The sequence below is a fragment of the Patella vulgata genome, chromosome 5 (assembly GCF_932274485.2).
Source record: "Patella vulgata chromosome 5, xgPatVulg1.2, whole genome shotgun sequence".
Lineage (NCBI taxonomy): Eukaryota > Metazoa > Mollusca > Gastropoda > Patellidae > Patella > Patella vulgata.
The window spans coordinates 5,521,286-5,545,104 of NC_065883.2; the positions used below are offsets into that span (position 1 = coordinate 5,521,286).

The following is a 23,819-nucleotide window of genomic DNA, read 5'->3' on the forward strand; positions in this document are numbered from 1 at the left end:
GTCTAGACTATATGTCAATTAAAATGATTTGTTAACCCATCCTGGATAAATATACAAATATACTTCAAACACTGACCAGTCTATTAACTAAACTAGAGAGAGAGAGAGAGAGGGACAGAGATGTGGTTTAAACAGAGAGAGAGAGAGAGAGGGACAGAGATGTGGTTTAAACAGAGAGAGAGAGAGAGGGACAGAGATGTGGTTTAAACAGAGAGAGAGAGGGACAGAGATGTGGTTTAAACAGAGAGAGAGAGAGAGAGGGACAGAGATGTGGTTTAAACAGAGAGAGAGAGAGAGGGACAGAGATGTGGTTTAAACAGAGAGAGAGAGAGAGGTCCATTGATATAAACTAGGTCATTTTTTGGGACTAACATATGGTTCAATTTTATTTTAATATTTCGCTTGCAAGCAGAGGTCTTTTGCAGTGAAAAGAAACCAGAGGACCTGGAGAAAACCCACGAGGTTGGACAAGCGTCCCTACTCCTTGTCACATACTATCAGGGAATCGAAACCACGCCAGCTGACTCAATGACAGACCTTGGACTTGTACAGTATATAAAAGATGAAGATATACCTATACAAAGGTAACCATGGAATTGTTTTGCGTGTTCGATCCCTGTATAGGCCAAGAAAGTTCATCAGGATTTTCTGACGTGGTTTGGAATTGTCAGTGGTGCAATAACAACTGTCTAGTTGTTCAGATGGGACGGAAAACCAAGGTCCTGTGTATACATTGGCATGCACGTAAAAGAACACTTGGCATTTGGAATTCGATATAAGAGTAGGCCATAGTGCCATTGTCCTGGCAAAATTTCCCTCATAGCACACTGTATGGCATATGCCTGTCTTCATTAGCCCAGCCAGAGCAAAACAGTAGGACGTTAAACCCCATTGCATTTCATTTCCTTGAAATTGTTTTAAGCTTATTATTTTGGACCAGTCTATCATACTTGATAATATAAAACAGGGGATTGGATGGCCGAATTGTTAGCACGTGCGCGCTGTATCATAAGGTCTGTCATTGAGTAAACTGGTGTGGTTTCGAAACCCAGGTTGTACGTGACAAGGAGTAGGGTCGCCTGTCCAACCTCGTGGGTTTTCTTCGGGTCCTCTGGTTTCCTCCCACTGCTAAAGACCCCTACACGCAAACGAATTATTGAAATAAAGTTGAACCATGTGTTAATCCCGAAATCACCCAGTTTATGTCGGGTGGACGTTAAACCCCATTTCTCTCTCTCTCTGATAAATCTGTTTCGGCTGCTAATATAAAACAAGTCGAAGGTATTTAATATTTAAAAAATTTATCTCATTCTATACTACTTAGTACAGTTGAATTAAAAACATCGATTAGCTTTTCTGTTTTTAAGTTACTAAATAGCTAAACAAATAGATAACAGCATCATTGATCACAGTTTGTTATCATCATCCCATCTTCCTAGCCTATTTGATGGATAATAGCATGATGGTAAAGGAGCTAAATCGCTAATATTTGGGACCTAGAAATTGACGTGTGCAATAATTTTAACCACCGTACTGGTTGTTCGAAGCTAAGTTTCACTCCTCCATTTTTAGCTTAAATCAAAATATGGCTGAACTGTTCTAATCTATTTAATATTGGAGAAATCCGATGACATCGAGAGTTGATTATGGCCTGGATGAGTTAATTAATGTCTAATTAATAATTTAGAAAACATTTCAGGCCTAAAGAAAGACCTGCAATAGGCAGATTTAGCTCTTGCATAATGTTTGTTTAAATATTGGATATCTGAAGCCCATCTTTTCCCTGTAAGATCACAACATCAATGTTGATTTAAATTGACAAATAATTCGTGTTTTCAATGTCGAAGATTTTGGATGATATTGAGTTAGATACTTACGCTACTTTAAACCCTATTACATTCCAATTTTTGTAATTTCAGTGAAATTTCTGTGAAAGGTTAAAATAAAACGCATTTGATTATTAAGCCAATTGTTGACAATATCCAAATATTTAATTTACTACATGTTTCCAGGCGATATAATGTCTAAATAAATAGATATCAATATCACTTCACAGGTTGTTATTATTATCATAGTTTCTGCTAACCGTTTAAACAAAACACATTCGATTACAAAGCTAATATTAAAATGCTTAATTTAATGTGAAAGATTTGATTGATAGTGAGAGAGAGGGAGAGAGAGAGAGAGAGAGAGAGAGTTGGTTTAAATTCCACTAGACACAAACTAGGTCATATTGGGACTAACATCTTGTTAAATTTTATTTCAATAATTTGCTTGCGCGTAGGGGTCTTTAGCAGTGGGAGGAAACCGGAGGACCAGGTGAAAACCCATGAGGTTGGATAGGCGATCCAACTCCTTGTCACGTACAAGCGTGGAATTGAAACCACGCCAGTTGACTCAATGCCAGACCTTATGATACAACGCCAACCAACCTCCCTGATTAATAGTGATAGGTCCAGTAGTGCTGGACGGCGGTCCTGGCTAGAAACAGTGTCTAATTACAGGGGTGGAATTCAATATTGGTGTTGGCAGAGAAATATTTCAGCGTGATTCTCCCTTGTCAGTGGGGCAGGACAGAGGGCCTGGCTAGGAACAATGTCCAGTCATTCAGAAGGTAGAACCCTTGGTAGCTGGAATTCAAAGAAGGCAGAAACATCTAGCCGGGCCATTGTCCCAGACAGCACGAAATGAAATGTAACGAAATGGGGTTTAACGTCCTACTGATCTGTTCCGAACTGGGCACACGCCATACAGTGTGCTATGAGGGAAATTTTGCCCAGACAGCGGCACTACGGCCTACTCTTATATCGAATTCCAACAGCCGAGATATCTTTTATGTGCATGCCAATGTGTACATGGGACCTTGATTTTTCATCCCACCCGAATGACTAGACAACTTTCCTTGTCAGGTCCTCCGTCCTGCATCACTGACAAGGGAGAACCACGCCGGAAAAATCTGGCTGAACTTTCTCGGCCAATGCAGGGATCGAACACCCGACCTCCAGGCTAGCGAGCCAGCGTCTTACCCACTTAGCCACCGTGCCCCCCTCCCCCCAGACAGCATACTGCATGGTCTATTCTCGTGTTAATTACCCCAGATGCTGCAGACAAGCAGAACGTAAAATTTAAAACTTTATTTCCAGATTAAGAAATCAATAATTCATTGGGTCTACTGATGTGTGAAGTAACTTGAAGATAACTTCGAGGTAAGTGGTCAGAATAAAAATGATTGCATGTTTTCTATCATTACTCGGTAAATTATCTATACGATCAATAAATTATTGGTATTGATTTGAAGAAACTCGAAAAATATCTGTTTTGTAGTGGATGGAACATATGCCTTTTAACTTTATAGTCAATATTCATTAATTCCGTTAAACACTTAAAATGTTTCTCGTTATAACATAGACCATTTAGTTGTACCTGGGATTTTTCTATACATTTTACCGATATGGTTACTTGTATAGGTAATTTGTTCCTTCAATATGCTTACATTCATATTTCATATAGCAGATAACAGATCATGACTCGTGCAAGTATGACACAAAGGTTTTCTCTGGGTTATTTTCCGTATTGTTTGTTTTCATTTTTTTGTGTGTGAAGTCTGTATCACTACAAGCCCGGGACTGTACAGCGCAGTGGACGTTTACAGCTAGCCCCCGGATCCATTCACTTAATCTGATATGTACGTTTGTTTGTGATTTCTGCGTATTGTGTCTTGTCCGTAGATTTGTTTTGTACGCGGCAGTCCCCCTGCACTTACTATTAAGGTAGGGCCTATCTATGAGACAGCTGCTCAGAATTATATCACTCGACAACTCATATTCCTGATCAGCAGCAAATATTCGCTTGGCCGCTACTATCACAATCCGATTAAGACACAGATCCTATTTCGTTTCGTTTTTTATAGTTCAAAATTTCATTTTACTTGTCTTTACTACACTAGGATCTGGAAGAGTTGTTATCGTTGACGTGTTCTGGGTGGTGTTAGGTATTAGCCAATGAAATGGTATTTACGGTGCGTTTTAGGCATGTTTTGCACGGAACTGTGGGGGATCCTTTAGAAACATCAATGCTGATTGGTTAAACAAATGTCTGACATCATAGGGTCAAAAGTCGCTCGTATGACCTTGGACGCAACCTTTCGCTACAACTTGTCCGATCTTCATTGTGGGTATTGCTTTATACAGTTATGCATATTGTATATCTCTTTAATAACTTTACGGTAACATGTTAAGCTGCACGTGTGACGTTGCACTGTGGGACAGCTATGGTGGAATACTAGGGAAGACAGCGTTTCTCGTCTGTCGCCGTTTGTCGGCCTTTATCTTATATATCATGTGTGTCATGAACTGTTGATAACTGGTAATCTGTTTGTCAGATGTCTGATATTATTATAATATACTTTCTCATTTGATGACCAAAATGAAATGAAATGAAATGGGGTTTAACGTCCTACTGTTCTGCTCCTAAACTGGGCTAATGAAGACGGGCATACGCCATACAGTGTGCTATAAGGGAAATATAACATGTGATACAACTGGTTAAAGGACAATATTGGTGTCAGTCATTATCACATGTGATAGAACTGGTTCAAGGACAATATTGGTGTCAGTCATTATCACATGTGATAGAACTAGTTAAAGGACAATATTGGTGTCAGTCATTATCACATGTGATAGAACTGGTTAAAGGACAATATTGGTGTCAGTCATTATTACATATGTGATAGAACTAGTTAAACACTTTACAAATATAATTTTAACACAGAGATGCGTAATGAAGGTTTCAAGAAAGGGAAGTGATGAACGCAAAAGGAAAACATGAGTTATCCTTCTATATAACTGACTGAGGTGACAAGTGATAATAGATACACAAGCGAATTTCTGCTCACTAATCATTCCTTCTAAGACCAAAAGTTGTTCTGTGAGAATGTGGGAGGATATCTGATGATTCAAAAAAAGTATGAAAAAAATAAAAATAGTCTGTACATTCCCTTGTTTTTATTCATTCTATACTTAATAACAACATGGAAATGGACAGACTTTTTCTATTTTTCTTGTTTTCTCTGTGTTAAAATTATATTTGAATGTGTTTAACCAGTTCCATCACATATGTGAAAATGAATGACACTAATATTGTCCTTAAAAATCTGTAAATAGGCTGATATGTGCATATTTTTTTGGAAAATATATTACTTCAAATCATTATTCATAATCTTGGCTAAAATAATGTCTAGGCACTTTATGTATTAAGACATAAATGTATAGTGAGTACTTGAAGCTGACAATTCTTACATCAGAAATGTTAAAAGAGATCTTGGAGGTTTTTCTAGATTAAAAGATCACTGTTGAAATATTAATTGTGAACTAAAAATAATTTCCTGCGATTCCCTAAGGTTATTAATCTCATGCAAGGAAAACTCACTTTATAAATGGATTATCAAGGTTCTTGTAGCTGTAATCATCTGTTGCCTTTAAAAATGATTAGCTTGAAATTCAACAACTTTCGTCCCTTTGTTCTTTTTTTTACGTTTTCTACATTTTCTTATTCATCTCCTGAAGCACTTCCTTTGTTGTGCCATTTCATATATGTGAGAGAGAGAGAGAGAAATGGAGTTTAACGTCCACTCGACACAAATTAGGTCATTTCGGGACTAACATACGGTTTAATTAATTTTATTTCAATAATTCGCGTGCGCGTAGGTGTCTTTAGCAGTGAGAGGAAACTGGAGGACCCAGAGCAAACACACAAGGTTGGACAGATGACCCTACTCCTTGTCACGTACAACCGGGGAATCAAAACCCCGCCAGTTGACTCAATGACAGACTGTATGATACAGAGTGCGCGTGCTAACCATTCGGCCATCCAACCCTCCGGAAAAGATAAAGATTTAAGACAAAATAAGCATTTTACCATTAGTACATGAATTTGGTACCAGAATGCGTTTCAGCGCCATTTGTGACAAGGGATTCGAAGAATGAGGCTAGACATATTCCACAAGTCATGTCAAACGGTGATACCAAATACTTATCTGGAGAGCATGCGCGATAAATACTATCGGTGTAGACTAGAATAACCAGATGCTAGAGATTGCCATTCGATTGAAATTTCTTGCGTATTTTGTCGAACATTTAAAAGAGCTAAATCTTTAATATTTGGGTCTTAGAAATTGACACAAATGGGTCGCAATGCATACGATAATAAAATATGAATTTTGACTGGGTTAGTGTAGAAAAGTAGGACGATAAACCTCATTTCTGTTCATTTCTGTATTTATTTATACAGCTCTTCAATGACTCCCTAAAAATATATCTTGCTAATCAGAGCTTTAAAAGCACAAAAACAAATCTTGATACTTTGAAAGCTCTTGATGTGAAAGCTCTTATCTAATAGCAAAAGCAAAAGCATGAAAAAAAAAACATATTTAAATATTGCTAAAAATTCGCATATTTTATTGGGGAAAAATATCTGAATTACACAAAGTAATTATCGGTACGTCAAAAATTGACCGACTGGCTACATATTGAATTGAAAGCCCTTACAAGATACCAAAAACAAAAGTATAAAAAAAAACTCTTAGTATTTTGCAATAACTCATGGACAAATCCTAGCAACAGACAGACATCGTTTAAAACCCAATTCCTTTTTTTAAAAAAACACCTAAACAATAACTCCATTTTACTTCATTCATTGAAACATATCAAAACCCACAATTCCTTTTCCTCATTCACTTAAAAAAAAAGACAAAAGTTTAAATTTCTATTCACAATTTATTTCTAGACACAAAGAAGATTTTATTGAAATTTTCACATTAGATAAATGTCTTAATTCATTTCATTGCCTAATAGAGATTACAACTAATCCGTCTCTCTAGTAGGTAAAATGCTTTTATTGAATAAATTCACAAATTAATTCTAATTCCACAATAACTATACATTGGATTACAGTATTTCTATTTCAAAATCTAACGTGATAAATTAGAAAACGTATGTCATTTATCAACTGGTTCCGTAAGCAATTTCACAGCTGAGTTGCCTTAAACCGTTTATTTGACAAAGACAGATTTATGAAGCGATAAACAAGATATTTATTGATATTTTATAGTATTTAAAGTTGACCTCTGATCCTTTAAATGTTTCACTCCCACAAAATTTAGTCTATCTTTTTTTCGACAGATCAGACATGAATTTACATAAAAGATTCCCTAGTGCAGAAAAAGAACAACCGGACTAAGCAAAATTCAGTCTACTTTTTTTGTCGACATATCAGACATGAATTTAAATGAAAGATTTCCTAGCACAAAAAAAGAACAACCTGACTCCTTTCATTTCATTCATTTTGCATTGAGAAGAGAATTTCAGCTTGAATGATAAGATTTTTTTTAACAAATCAGTAAAGGATTCCCTAATCCAATAAGAACAGAGGCTGTGTTGATGAGATAAGATTCAATGTCCTTGTCTAATATTTAGTTGACCTTCATGGGTTTTCTCCGGGTCCTCTGTTTTCTTCCCACTGCTAAAGACCCCTACGCAGGGTTCTCCAGTTTTTTCCCACTGCTAAAGACCCCTACGCAGGGTTCTCCAGTTTTTTCCCACAGCTAAAGAAAAGACCCCTAAGTGCAAGCGAATTATTGAAATAAAATTGAACCATAGTTTGTGTTGAGTGGACATTAAACCCCATGTCTCCCGCTCTCTCTCTCAATGGCTTCAAGGGTTTTTTTTACACGTCATTGTGACGACTCTGAACTTCACAATGTAAAAGTACATTGGGCTTGATTGATAAGTTTTTTCATCCACCATTTCTCGTAGATACATTCCCACAAAAGTTTTTATCGGGTGGTTATTTCCAATAAAAGTATGTCAATTTTGATATATATATATATGGAACGCAGGAACAATTTTTTTTTTTTTTTTTTTTTAAAGCAATATTTTATTCAGATTTGTATCTGAATAGGGATTGAGGAACAGGCATGCGCATAGCCTATATTAAACCCCTCTCCCTGGAAAAATCCTGAATTCCTTGAAAAACATCCATGGAGTGCCCTCAGGACAAAAATGTAAAGGGTGTCACTAATTGGCAGCCTGACTATTAGGGCTGTCTGATTGTGTGACCTCATTTTATTGGGAAGCGCTTAATGTATATATTAAGAAATAAAATGAAATAAAATGGAGTTTAACGTCCTACTGTTCTGCTCCTAAACTGGGCTAATGAAGACGGGCATACGCCATACAGTTTGCTATGAGGGAAATTTTGCCCGGGCAGCGGCGCTACGGCCTACTCTTATATCGAATTCCAACTGCCATGGGATCTTTTACGTGCATGCCAATGTGTACACGGGACCTCGGTTTTTTTGTCCCATCCGAAAGACTAGACAGCTGTCCTTGTCAGGCCCTCCGTCCTGCATCACTGATAAGGGGAAACCACGCCGGAAAATCTGGATGAACTTTCTCGGCCAATGCAGGGATCGAACACCTGACCTCCAGGCTAGCGAGCCAGCGTCCTACCCACTATATTTTAATAAACAGGATTGTGAGCTGATGTGGAAAAAATTAGAAACTTAAACGTACAACAGATTCTGAGGGCTGGGGATAATCCCAGAATTTACTTTATATGCAATGAATTCTCCTTTGGGTTGGTAGTGACACAAACATAGTTTCTTTAAAGAGAGAATTTCAAATTTTCTAAGAAAGTCAAAACATAATTATTTCTATGTCTTTTGCTCAATAGGTTATCAAATCACTATTATACGATGGGCATTATTTCCCACCCTTAAAAGTCTATGACACAGGAAATAACAACACAATTAACTCCCCTGTTTTGCTATTGACAACATGGGGCAGCCATTTTCCAACGTTGGAATTTGAAGTTAAAAATGATATTTTTGCCAATTTCTCAGCTGGCAATAGCGAATTATAGGATTAATAGGATTATTCTTTAACAAGGTTGGACTGTTTATGGATACCATCTATTTTAAGGCTTCATTTTAATACATTTTAAAAATATAACTTGAAAATTTGCAATTGCAACTTTAAATAGATTTTTTAAAGATTGGGGAATTTCCTTGACAATACAATGTTTTGAGAGGGATTTGGAGCAATTTTTTTGATAGATTAATAAGTTTAAATATGTTCTTAGTCCAAATATACAGTAGAATCTGTACGATCAGCTACTCCTATTCAGCAACATCTCCTTGTAAGTGGTCATGATATTGATTAAATAAACTATAAGTACTGACAAAGCTGTCACGATCGGCTAGTTTTTTGGACATTTGCTGTTGTTGATAAAATAAAATTAACTCAAAGATTTTCTTTACAAAAATAGATAAATATTACGAATACATCACACCGGCAATACTATATACCGGAAAACAACCGGAAAACAATGGAAAACAACCGGAAAACAACCGAAAAACAACAGAAAACAACCGGAAAACACCATTTTATACTGAATAACGGAAAACACTGGAAAAACACTAAATACCGGAAAACACACTAAATACCAGAACATACCCTAAATAGGTAACCTGGAGACTGGCACCCTAAATAGGTAACCGGGAGCCTGGTCCTCTGTGTGCCTGGGTTAGGTTTAAGAATTTGGGGGGAGAGGTAAAGTCTCCACATAAGCACTGACCTAGGATGATGAAAAGTTAGTTCCCCATATTTCCTAGTCTTAGTAAAAATACATACAATATATTAGATTAATTTACAAAAGTGATTTCACTGTTTTTGGTGTTGGTGGCGCTGATGGTCTTTCTTGGATGGTACTTCTGGTATTCTGGTATTTTTGTTTCTGAAGAAGAAAAAAGAATAAATTTGAGGCTCTCGGAGGAGAGCCACATTAGTGTGTTTCCTACTACGAATTGAATTTTTTCTAAAAAAAACGTGTTTGTTCCACATCACCGGGTTAGGGCTAGGGATTCTTATATCTAGTTGATTTTATTTACTAACGGTTAGGAATAGGATTTGATATATGGTTTGTTTTGGGTTAGGGTGGAGACTGGTCCTATTTAATCTAATTTACTGTGCACTAGGATATCGTTAAGATTTTTATTTTTAGAATATGCAATTATAACTGTTTTTGGTGTTGGTTACCTATTTAGGGTATTTTCCGGTAGTTAGTGTGTTTTCCGGTATTTAGTGTTTTTCCAGTGTTTTTCGGTATTCAGTATGACATGGTGTTTTCCGGTGTTTTCCGGTTTTTTTCTGGTGTTTTTCGGTGTTTTCTGGTATATAGTATTGGTACAAAATCACACATTTACATCAGAGATTTGAGTCAAAGAATTTTCACTAAAAGAAAGTTTCAGCGACGGCCAAATTTTACCGATGCAAGTATTGATGTTTTCTCCCAATACATCCAAGCCTAATATTTACTTGACATCAGCGCTACAAACACTGAGATTTTATTAAGAGGTCACTTTCGTTAAAGGGACAATAACACTCTTGCTGGCTTGAAAGCTCCAGAAAATAAATAATATCTCTATCTAAGTACTAGATGTTTAAGTGTCCTACCTGTTGTGTAAATTATCCATTACATCCTATTTTACTTTTCCAGAGGGTTCGAAAATATTTTTAAATCGAAGTTTTATTTGAAAAGGTTTACGTTAGACGTTTCAAAACAATATGTTGAATTTTTCAAAAATTTTAAATAAGGTGTGTTAAGATGAAATTTGTATCATCAATTAATTGAAATATACTAAAATAGTACAATTTGTTGACCAGAATAAAGATTGGGACATATTATTCAGTTAAAACAAGAGTGGTATTGAGCCTTTAAGCGGTCAGTCATTCAAATTCCTGTGAATGGCTGCGTAATACAGATTCTACTGTATCATCAAATTACCTAGTTTGTACATGGGAAGGCATCTTCAATGACCGCTCTAAAAACTGACGATGTAAAAGTACATGGACTTGATTTCAGCTGATGAGTTTTTAATGCACCATTTCTTAAACTTACGTTTCATTGTTGAGTTTTTTTAGACATCATCTCTTGAGAATGTAAAACTACATGAGCTAGACTGATGTTTTTCTAAACACCATCTCGTAATGGCCAGTCTGAACTTGACAATGTAAAACTACATGGGCTAGATTGATGTTTTTTTAAACACCATCTCGTAATGGCCAGTCTGAACTTGATAATGTAAAAGTACATGAGCTTCACTGACATGTTTTTTACACCCTATTTCGTAAACTTGATGAGAAACAACTCATTGATGTTTTTTTAGACATCATATCATGTAAGTCTGATTTCTCGGGCTTCTTTAATCGTTGGTATAGTATATTATATGGAGGCATACCACCATTAAATTTCATTAAATTGTATTTCGTCTATTTATAGCAATTCTCTCTCTCTCTCTTTTCTCCCCTTTTGCATGCACATTTTTGTTGAATTTTGGGTCTAGAATGGATGAAGAGGGTTTGAATTAACATTTTCTGCCAGGTTTTGGTAAATATTCATGATTTGGAGGCGGAAGGCTAACAGGTTATCAGGTTGGCTACTGCGATATGTACGACAACTAGTTACATGTTTTTTAGTATGCCTGTTCAAGTTTGTGTATCTCAAAATTTTGGTGGTCAACCTCGTACAAATTTTAGTGCAAAGACATGAACATTTGTTCCTCTGTCTGTAGTAACAAGCGGTTGCCATGCAAGATACGCCCACATTTTGCAAGAGATGGACAGAGAACAAGCTCACAAACAATTGTGGACGGACGAACAGACGGGGGCGACAACAATATACGTCCACATGAAAATGTGGCCGTATAAAAAGCATTCAGCCCAACGAAAATTTGGGGAAAAGTTGGAGGTGGGCAAAGAGGCCAGAATTAATATTAAAGTCAATGCGGAAATTAATTATAAGTACAAATAACAAGAGAAAGAGAGACACAAACTAAGTTATTTCGGGACTAATATATGGTTTAATTTTATTTCAATAATTTGAATAATAGGGGGTCTTTAGCAGTGGAAAGAAACCGGAGGACCGGGAGAAAATCCACTAGGTTGAACAGGCGACCCTACTCCTTGTCACATATAACCGGGGAATCAAAACCACGATAGTTGACTCAATGACAGACATTATGATACAACATACACGCACTAACCATTCAGCCATCCAACACCCCAAGTAACAAAAGAGCAATAGAAACATATGTTTAAAAGTCACCGGAAAAGCTTAATTTTTTTTTAAATAAAGAAAGTAATTATGTCAACATATCCTTTCCGTAAGTGTAACAGGAACCCGAATGTCAATATTCCCTGCAACAGGTAAATTTTAACGTTAGTAATTTCCGCCGTTCTCTGTGTGTAATCGTAACTTTCCGTCAATAAACAATCCGTGAAGTCAATTTAGTCCTTCTGCTCATATTCTAGTCTATATTTCTTTGAGCAGAAGGACTAAAATGACGTCACAGTTTGTTTATTGGCGGAAATTTACGACTATTATATATTATATATTATGAAGCTTTTCCGGTGACCTTTAAACTAGATAAACAAGAAATGAAATGAAATGGAGTTTAACGTCCTACTGTTCTGCTCCTAACCTGGGCTAATGAAGACGGGCATACGCCATACAGTGTGCTATGAGGGAAATTTTGCCCGGACAGCGGGACTACGGCCTACTCTTATATCGAATTCCAACTGCCACGGGATCTTTTACGTGCACGCCAATCTGTACACGGGACCTCAGTTTTTCGTCCCATCCAAACGACTAGACAGCTTTCCTTGTCAGCCCCTCCGTCCTGAATCACTGACAAGGGAGAACCACGCCGGAAAATCTGGATGAACTTTCTCGGCCAATGCAGGGATCGAACAGCTGACCTCCAGGCTAGCGAGCCAGCGTCTTACCCATTTAGCCACGTGATCCCCAGATAAACAAGAAGTAATTATAAATTGGGGGTTAAGGATTCAATTGGAGGGATTTAAACATATACCTAGACACAAATATCAAGTGCTGTAGAAGTGGGCTCGGGGCCGTAATTAGCTCAGAGCAACAAGGGGGGCGGGAAGTGTTCTCGGGGTGCTGTAAAATTGACAGACAATGTATATCTATGGTTGACAATTTTTTCAAAGGGGGGGGGACCCTTCCTTGTTACAGTTTTGAGTGGGCTTGCTAGTCCAGTCCACGGCATGTGAAGATTTTTTATATCTTCAAAAGCATGAGGTTCTTTGGGCAATTGTTTGATAGTTCTATCTAATAAGCTCATATCTTTATTAATGTAATCAAATTATATTTTAATTACTGTCAGAACCCATGCTTCATTCGTCATTTAATAAATAACATTTTACACCAATCATCTTGAGTTTATTTATGAGGTTCTTTGGGCAATTGTATGATAGTTTTAATAAACACATATATCTTTATTACTGTAATCTAATTATGTTTTAATTACCCTCAGAACTCAGGCTTCATTCGTCATTTAATAAATAACATTTCACACCAATCAACCCATTGTTTGATAGTTCCATAAACTCATATCTTTAAAGCAAGAATTTCAAATTTCTAAGAAAGTCAAAGCATAATTATTTCTGTCTTTTGCTCAATAGGTTATCAAATCACTATTATACGATCATGGGCATTATTTCCCACCCTTAAAAATCTATGACACTGGAAATAACAACACAATTACCTCCCCTGTTTTGCTATTGACCACATGGGGCAGCCTTTTTCCAACGTTGGAATTTGAAGTTAAAAATGATATTTTTGCCAATTTCTCAGCTGGCAATAGCGAATTATAGGATTAATAGAATTATTCTTTAACAAGGTAGGACTGTTTATGGATACCATCTATTTTAAGGCTTTATTTTAATAAATTTTAAAAATATAACTTGAAAATTTGCAATTGCAACTTTAATGGAATCTAATTATGTTTTAATTACTGTCTGAACCCATGCTTCACACCAAGCATCTTGTGTTTGTTAAGCTGTTTCGGGGTTGTGTTCTCCAAGACAGAGAGCACAAATAATGATGGCATTGATGGGACACCAAAGAGAATGTGCTAGACAATATCCGTGATATTTGCTTGAATTCCAGACTTGTACTGAGGAGATGACAAAAGAAGTAATAAATTACTGTCAACATTACCTCTGGTTCTTTTAACAGTTTCTTTATTCTTTATATAGCCAGTAAATTTCTTTATTCTGTGTCAGTAAGTCGCTTTATACCAAATCTGTGAGGAATATAAGATATTTGGAATACTGTATTATAATAATCTTTGAACATAAAATAACACATTACAACTGATAACAACCCAGTGAAATCTTGTTGAGAGAGAGAGAGAGAGAGAGAGAGAGAGAGAGAGAGAGAGAGAGAGAAGAGAGAGAGAGAGAGAGATGGGGTTTAACCTCCACTCAACACAAACTAGGTTATTTCGGAACTTACAAATGGTTTAATTTCATTTCACTAATTCGCTTGGGCGTAGGTGTCTTTAGCTGTGGGAGGAAACTGGTGGACCATGCATCGTGGTCTTTAGCAGTGGGAGGAAACCAGATGATCCAGCGAAAAACCCATGAGGTTGGACAGGCAACCCAACTGCCTACTCCTTGTCACGTACAAGCGGGCAATCAAAACCTTGCCACTTGACTCAATGACAGACCTTGTGGTTTCACAACCACACGTTAAACCTCTAGACCACCCAACCACCCTGTTATCAAAAGAACTGTGTTGCATTATAAATTACTATAAATTTGGGAGTTGGTTTAATACCAAGGCTTTGGATTTTGCCACACTGACACATCCTTACTTAAACTTACATTATGCAAGAGCTAAATCTGTCTATTGTGGGTCTTTTCTTAGGCCTGAAATGTTATCTAAATGATTAATTAGACATTAATTAACATGACAAGACCATAATCACTGTCGATGCCACTGGATATCTCTGATATTAGAATAGTGCAGCCATATTTTGATTTAATTTAAAAATGGAGAAACAAGAATTAGATTCAAACAACCAGTATGGGAGTAACAATTGAAGCACACATCTTGTCAAACCTTCAATATCATTGCTCAGAGGAGAGCAATTTCAATGATATTTTCAATATATTCATTTCGCATTATCTATTTTTGGCTAGCTCTTTATCTAAATCCTACATAATCTATCTTTGTTGTCGGATTGTCGCGTTATGAAAGGCGACATCACGACATTACGACATGATACCAATCAGCCACCATATTTAAAACTGACTGACTACAGAACTAATCTGCCAATTTACACAACCTAGGTAATTTCGGGACTATCATATTATGTTTCAATTTTATTTCAATGACTGGGTCATAACTAGCTCAGAGCAACGAGGGGGGAGGGAAGTGTTCTCAGGGGTGCTGTAAAATTGACGGAGAATGTATATCTATTTTTTTTAATGGTTGACAATTTTTTCATAGGGAGGGGCGAAACAGACCTGCAGGAGGATCCAGTGATAATCAACCAGGTGATTTATGGAGAAGGTCATCAAGTGAAATGAAATGAAATGGAGTTTAACGTCCTACTGTTCTGCTTCTAAACTGGGCTAATGAAGACGGGCATGCGCCATACAGTGTGCTATGAGGAAAATTTTGCCCAACTGCCAAGGGATCTTTTCCGTGCACGCCAATGTGTACACCGGACCTCGGTTTTTCGTACCATCCGAACGACTAGACAGCTGTACTTGTCAGGCCCTCTTGTCCTGCATCACTGACAAGGGGAAACCACGCCGGAAAATCTGGATGAACTTTCTCGGCCAATGCAGTGATCGAACGCCCGACCTCCAGGCTAACGAGCCAGTGTCTTACCCACTTAGTCTCTAAATAACTAGTAATGTGGCGAGGGCCTTAGACGAAATTTTTACCAATCTGATTAAAATACAGATCTATATTTCGTTTCGTTTTTTATACTTTCGATGGCCTACACTACATGTAGATTTGACTGAGCAGCTTTTGACCTATGGTGTCAGATGATTAACCAATCAGCATTGATGTTACAAGTGAATTACCCACAGTTCCGTACAAAACACACCTAAAGTTCGCCGTAACAGACCGTTTCATTGGCTAATACCTCACACCATCCAGAACACGTCAATGATAACAACTCTTCCAGATCCTAGTGTAGTGAAGACAAGTAAAAGAAATTTTGAACTATAAAAAATGAAACGAAATAGGATCTGTGTTTTAATCAGACGGTATTTTTACCTGAACCCATAAATTAGTTTATATAGGTCTTGGATTAGTTTTGGGCCATACTATATACCGGAAAACATCGGAAAACAACCAGAAAACACCAGAAAACAACCGGAAAACAACGGAAAACAACCGGAAAACACCATTTTATACTGAATACAGGAAAACACCGGAAAAACACTAAATACCGAAAAACATCCTAAATACCGGAAAGCACCCTAAATAGGTAACCCGGAGCCTGGTCCTCTGTGTGCGGTTTTGGACCAAGTGAGCGCCGATGAAGGAAGGTCAAGGTCATTACGATGTTCGTTTTAAAAAAAGCCCCCCCCCCCACCAAAAAAAAAAAAAAAAAAAAATTCCGATTTTTTTTTCTCCAAAATTTTGTTGATGCCTATTATGTTTTGAATGTTTTAAAAGACGCAATCAGTCTACCTCCATCATTGACCATATTTTATTTTGTATTTTAATTTTAGTTTTCAGTAAATTTTAGTAGATTTCAGTGTTTCAGTATTTCAGTAGATTAAACACAGCCCTCTGAGGGCCCCGTTATATGCCGGTTGCGCCGGTCTCCTGATTCTTACTAGTAACGCTGGCATCAGGGTTGTACGAATTAGTGGAAGGCACGATTAGGCCAACTCCTCCCTTGGTAACAAAAAATCGCATCATAAAACAGCAAGTATCATCAAAAGCGAGTTAATAAATCTCTGAATAGTTCGAGTTGAAGTTCCAGGTTTAACCGCTATGTGTCCTAATCACCAAACGAAATGGATGCCACGCAATTCTCGGACAGGCTCTAATCTGAAAAGTGTCTATCCTTTCCAAGAGCTATCCATCTCGTTGGAAGGGCTAAAAATCTACTTGTTTCTGAGCTTACTTTCATTCCAGGGTCAAATATAATCACTTGAACCATAATAATATTCAACATATTCCATCATAATCCGAGGGCTGCACACAGGATTTTTTTTCTAGATTACTTTTCGAGCTTTATTCCCCAACTCGTTGACCAGTTTTCCTTGAGAAAACCCCAACTTTCGCCCAATTGTCCATGAGGAAACTACATATTCTATCTTACTGCATTGACGGGAAGTGGTAAGCTGGACGTCTGTGAAAAGGGTTGATCCATAAATTTTCAAGGAAGCAATTGTTGTTTTTGTTTGTGAAATAGAGGACTCTAGCCGATGAGGCTACTTTCCCCCCGAGAACCTCAGGCAACCAATTTGTTTTATGTACTACTATCGTAATAAAACATTACTATATTAACCACTTCCTGGTGGCTGAAGACTTACACCGAATGTGTAATCCGAAAAAAATGTCCCCGAGAAAATGTTTTTTCCGATAATCGATATTCGAGATGTCTTCTGTTGCACAAATTATGCTACACTGTGTAAGAACTTGCATCCTTTGATCTGAAGATTGTAGATGGAAAAGTATCATTTGCACGATTTCAAAGTAAACCTGCATTTTCGTATATCATCCCGTAATTTGTGATTAATGACAATGACTGTGGAAATAATATGGGTTGAGGAATGGAAGATTTATGTTCGTCACATGACTGGACAATTCCACCCCCCGTCCCACCCTGACGATGATCTCTCCCTGAGCGGCGCGGCGCGGCGCTCTCTAAAAAAAATCTCGGGCACAGTTTACTCTTCTAAGTTTTTCGGTAGCTATTTAGTAATGCGGAGTTTGGTCCTCGTGTGTGGTTTTGGACCAGGTAAGCGCTGATGAAATAAGCTCATTAACATACAAGCGAGCGATCGCCTACGGTCAAAGAAAAATTTCTTTTCAGATTTTTTTTAAGAATTTCTTCTCCCAAATTTCTCTCAAAAAAAAATTCAAATTTTTTTTCCAGTATTTTTCTCTGTAAAATTATTTCCTACGGAATGTTTTTTTTGTAAAACCAATTTTTCTGAAAAATTCAATTTTTATTTTGGGGGGGGGGGGGGATAGAAATTTTTTTTTTGTCAAAAAAATTTGGGAGAAAAAAAAAAATCGGTTTTTTTTTTTGGGGGGGGGGGGCTATTTGTAAAACTAACATGACCTTGACCTTCCTTCATCGGCGCTCACTTGGTCCAAAACCGCACACAGAGGACCAGGCTCCGGGTTACCTATTTAGGGTGTTTTCCGGTATTTAGGATGTTTTCCGGTATTTAGTGTTTTCCGGTTGTTTTCCGTTGTTTTCCGGTATATAGTATTGCCGTTAGTTTTAATTAATGACTACATTTTAGAGTATTATCTTTTACTCTGGTCTATTTCTATGTATAATTTATATGTCTGGAATTTCTAATTACTAATCAAATCACCCGTAATCAATATCTTATGGTATAGCTTTGTCGATGGTTATTGCATTATAAAAAGAAATGAGATTTAATGTCCCTTTGTTCTGTGCTGACTAGACTGATGAAGATGGGCATACACCATACAGTGTGGTATGTGTTAAATTTTGCCCAGGCAGCTGCACTATGGCCTACTCTCTTAAATCAAATTCCAACTGTTACAAGCACATCCATGTAAAAACAGAACCTTGGTTTTTCATACCAACTGACTGACTAGACTCTATCCTTGTAAGATCCTTTGTCCTGGTCCACTGACAATGGCAACGCTGGAAAATCTCAGGGCAACTTTCTCAGCCACCAGTTCAACTACCACTTAACACAAACAAGGTAATTTTGGGACTAACATATGGTTCAATTTGATTTCTATAATCCATTTTTTGGCCCGGACAAAACCCTCAAGATTGGAAAGACAACTCTACTCATGGGAATTGAAACCACACCACTTGACTCAATGACAGGACCTTATGATCTAAAGTGCAGGGGTTGGATATACCACGGTATTGACTGGATTTTCATCTGCCTGCTCAAGCTTCCCTTCCCTGTCTAAAGTTTTTTAAGGACAGTGATTTTTGATATTTGCAAATTAAAAGCAGCTTTTTTTCCCCTCCCCCCTCACCAGCCAAGTATAGAAATCTGACTACCTACAGCAGGTGTGTAACTAACCCACAATGTTGGACAGGTGACCCTACTATTTGTAGCATACAGCTCAGAATTGAAAACCAGGGGTTGTTCCAGGAATTTGTGCAGGAAGGGGTTTGACCGGTACCTGAGGCAATGTACCTTTGTGGGAGGGGGTGGGGGAATTTTTTGAGGAAGGGGTTTGACTGGTACCTGAGGCAATGTACCTTTGTGGGGGGGGGGGCTGCCTGGGGAGTGAAATTTTTGCAGGAATGGGTTTGACCGGGACCTGAGGCAATGTACCTTTGTGGGGGGGCTGTCTGAGGGAGGCCTGCCTAGGAGGGGGGGGAGGGACATCCTCTTGAAAATTGTTGAGAAATACATTGTCAGTATCGTCATTTTGGCATATATACATACACACTGAGCTCTTTAAAGAGAGAAATCCAACACCCCGTTTGACATCAATTTTTATAATGAATTAATACAATGTCATTGTGATTCAATTTCAATAATGCAATGCATTAATTAATTGTGATAACACACATGTCTATATCATTATCTCGTGCTTTGAATGCCCTTCCCATTCCACCATCTGATGATAAAGGATAAAGCACACGACCGACCATGACACTTTTCTCATTATAAGTGTTGTTTTACAAATTTTTATGTAGCTGAGCAGGGGGCGTGGGCTTTGGATCTGCCCCATAAACCACGCCAGTTGACTTAATGACAGACCGTAAGAGAGAGAGAGAGAAATGGGGTTTAACATCCACTCGACACAAACTAGATCATTTTTGGACTAACATATGGTTCAATTTTATTTCAATAATTCGCTTGCGCGTAGGGGTCTTTAGCAGTGGGAGGAAACTGGAGAAAACCCACGTGGTTGGACAGGCGACCCTACTCCTCGTCACGTACAACCGAGGGAATCGAAACCACACCAGTTGATTCAATGACAGACCATATGATTTAGCGCGCACATGCTAACCATTCGGCCATCCACCTCCCAGACCATAAGATCTAAAGCATATTGAGTACAGCTTTTTTTCAGTGAAATATAGAAAACGATGGCTTCCTACATACTTGTGAAATGAGAATGATTAAGGAAATGAAATGAAATGAAATGGGGTTTAACGTCCTACTCTGTTTTGCTCCAAACTGGGGTAATGAAGACGGGCATACGCCATACAGTGTGCTATGAGGGAAATTTTGCCCGGACAGCGGCACTATGGCCTACTCTTATATCGAATTCCAACTGTCAAGGGATCTTTAACGTGCACGCCACTGTGTACAAGGGACCTCAGTTTTTCATCTCATCCGAATGACTAGTCAGCTGTCCTTGTCAGAAGAATGATTAAACTAGACCTGTATAATATATTTGTCTACCTCCTGTGACCAGTGGTAACAAGACTATTAAATTACTAATTCCTATCTATTACAGATTACATGATCTCGATTAATGCGTTAATACTAATATATTCTAGTTTAACAGACAAATGGCCTAGAAACATAACACTGTATTCTATTGGTAAAATATCACGAGGGAAAAACACGGACAGATGTTACTCGCGACATTAACTCTTTAATAATAGGTATTAAACATACATTATGCCTATTGCAGGTCTTTTTTTAGGCCTGAAATGTTTAAACTATCAATTATTTAAACATACATTTATGCAAGAGCTAAATCTGCCTATTGCAGTTCTTTCTTTAGGCCTTAAATGTTATATAAATTATTAATTAGACATTTATTAACTTATCCAGGCCATATCAACTCTTGATGTCATCTTATGTGTCAGTTTTTCACTGGATTTGAATCCGATCTACTGTACAAAGCTCATTGATGATTTAATCCAAAAATGGATAATCAAGTCTGTTTTTTTATTGTACCGACTTTAGTAATGATGATCGTGGCTTGGCCTAAAATTCAATTGCTAGTATCTTGAAAATTCAATTGCTAGTATCTTGGTTCAGAGTGGAGCAATTTGACTGAAATTTTCAGAATATTCCCTTTACATTATCTAGCTTTTACCTATTATAGTGAGAACTGTCAGCTCTTTATGTTTATGTTTATTGAATTTGATATAGCACTCATTATTACATCTTTGATGTATTCAGTGGCGCTTTATATGAACAATATAGAGAGAGAGAGGAGGAAATGGTGTTTAACGTCCACTCGACACAAACTAGGTCATTTCGGGACTAACATATGGTTTAATTTTAATTCAGGGGTCTTTAGCAGTGGGAGGAAAATGGAGTACCCAGAGAAAACTCACGAGGTTGGACAGGTGACCCTACTCCTTGTCGCGTACAACCAGGGAATCCAAACCACGCCAGTTGACTCAATGACAGACGTTATGATACAGCGCGCACATGCTAACCATTCAACCATCCACCACCCCCCACCCCCTATATATATATACATACACACCTACACATAAATTAAATTAAATAAACACATAATACAAATTGTTATTTGCAGAATGTTCTTTGAAACAGATACATTTTTAAAGTCTTCTTAAAAATTTCCAAATCTTAATCTCCCATAATTCTCCTTTAATATATAAACTATATATTATTAAATACGATCAAATATGATTTAAAAGACATTTATATAAAAGCTACTATGATCAATACATCTCCTAGAATACATCGAATTGTGATCGATGTTTTTCTTGTCGTCTTATTCCATAATTTTTACAGTCAATATAAAAATCATAGATGACTGATGTGTTTATTAGGTACAGTTACACACCTGAAGGAAGTCCTTATTTTTTATTTTTAGCCGGTGACGTGAAAAAAACTCTCCTTAATTTTCAAGCGGCACAAATTGGTCTCCTAAAAACGCTCTGCCAGTTCGGACAAGTATGCTTGAGTTGGTGCCTTATTATTTTACTATAACATTTTGTCCATATAAAAGTTGTTTGATATGAAATGCGTTTTAACATCCTACTTCTCTGCACTGACTGGGCTAATGAAGACGAGCATACACTCTGACGGAAATTTTGGACGGACAGCGGCGCTACAGGCTACTCTTGTATCGAATACATGGGACTTTGGTTTTTCGTCCCATCCGAACGACTAGACGACTGTTCTTGTCCCCATGGTGGATGGCTCGAATGGTTAGCATGTGCGCGCTGTATCATAAAGCCTGTCATTGAGTCAACTGGCTGGGTTTCGAATCCCCGGTTGTACGTGACAAGGAGTAGGGTCGCCTGTCCAACCTCATGGGTTTTCTCCGGGTCCTCTGGTTTCCTCCCACTGCTAAAGACCCCTACGCACAAGCGAATTATTGACTTAAAATTTAACCATATGTTAGTCCCGAAATGGCCTAGCTTGTGTCGAGTGGACGTTAAACCCCATTTCCTCTCTCTTTCCTCTGTCCTTGTCAGGCCCTCTGTCCTGCACCACTGACAAGGGAAAACCACGTTGGATAATCCTGATGAACTTTCTCTGCCAATGCAGGGATCACGGGACCTCCAGACTAGTTAGCCAGCGTCTTACCCACTTAGCGCATGTTACATAGGTAGCGGCATATAGATTAAAGTAAACAGTATTTAATCTACAGATACATTGCTGCTACCTGCTGGGAATTACGTCCTGTTCATCTTAGTAGAACAAAATAATGTCCTACTTAAATTCACCTAAATAAAAAAAATAAATAGTACAGTTTACCTGCTGAGAAATGGTAACAATAACAAAAACATGCTTCTGATAATACCTGGCCAAAAGTTTACAAAGCATTCTCTGACTTAAGTTAAGAATTTACTCAAAATTGTTTGCCTTTCTCAGACTTAAGAATTTACTCAAAACTGTTTGGCTTATTTTAACTATAATATAGCCCTTTATAAAACTTTTGTTGTTTTAATGTATCAAATACATCAATAAGAAACTATGTGCAAAGTTTTGTGTTTCTGGATCAAAGACATTTCTCATTAACAGTGATTAAAAGTTGAGTAAATTCTTAAATTAAGTCTGAGACTGCTTTGTGAACTCCGAGTCTAGCGTCGCAGGATCAGTTATTCTGGGAATGTTCAGTTAAAGCCAGAATTTGTTAAGCCTCTTATCATAATACTACGAAGGCCTCTTCATGAAAGTAGAACGGACGACTTTTCTATTTCAGGGAATATCCAGTAAAATCGTAAACTTACATTATCATTTTGATTTGTTGGTGTACATTTAAAAGAACCAATGACAGATCATAGTGCGGCTGTTCAGGCAACATGTCTGGCTTATGCCCATCTTCATTAGCCCGGTTGGTGCAAACCAACAGGATGTTAAACCCCATTTCATGGCATGAAATAATGACTTGAGAAAACCCACGAGGTTGGACACATGATCCTACACCTTGTCACTACAACTGGGTATTCAAAACCACTCCAGTTGATTCAATGACAGACGTTATGATAACCATTCGGCCATACAACCTCGTGGGTTTTCTCTGGGTCCTCCGGTTTCCTTCCACTGCTAAAGACCCCTACGCGCAAGCAAATTATTGAAATAAAATGGCATTAAACCCCATCTCTCTCCCTGTGTATAATCGAAAGAAAGCTACAAGTCTAAAATCAATGGTTAATAGTCACCAATACTTAAAAATCTACAGTAAAGCCATGTTGATCAATTTACTCGACTCCTTGAGACCGATCTATTTATATAACGCGACACCTCGTATACCATCATTCCATCACTATCATTATATCGTTATAAATCACCTAATGA

General features: G+C 37.6%; 1 protein-coding gene across 1 annotated transcript in view; it reads right to left on the bottom strand.

Moving 5' to 3' along the window:
- LOC126821634 (leukocyte tyrosine kinase receptor) overlaps positions 1-23,819 on the bottom strand; it is a 165,002-nt gene that overhangs the window by 140,902 nt on the left and 281 nt on the right. Inside the window, exon 2 of the mRNA XM_056100891.1 lies at positions 14,080-14,164. The gene's annotated coding sequence lies outside the window, so the exon portion shown is untranslated. The remainder of the gene's footprint in view (positions 1-14,079; positions 14,165-23,819) is intronic.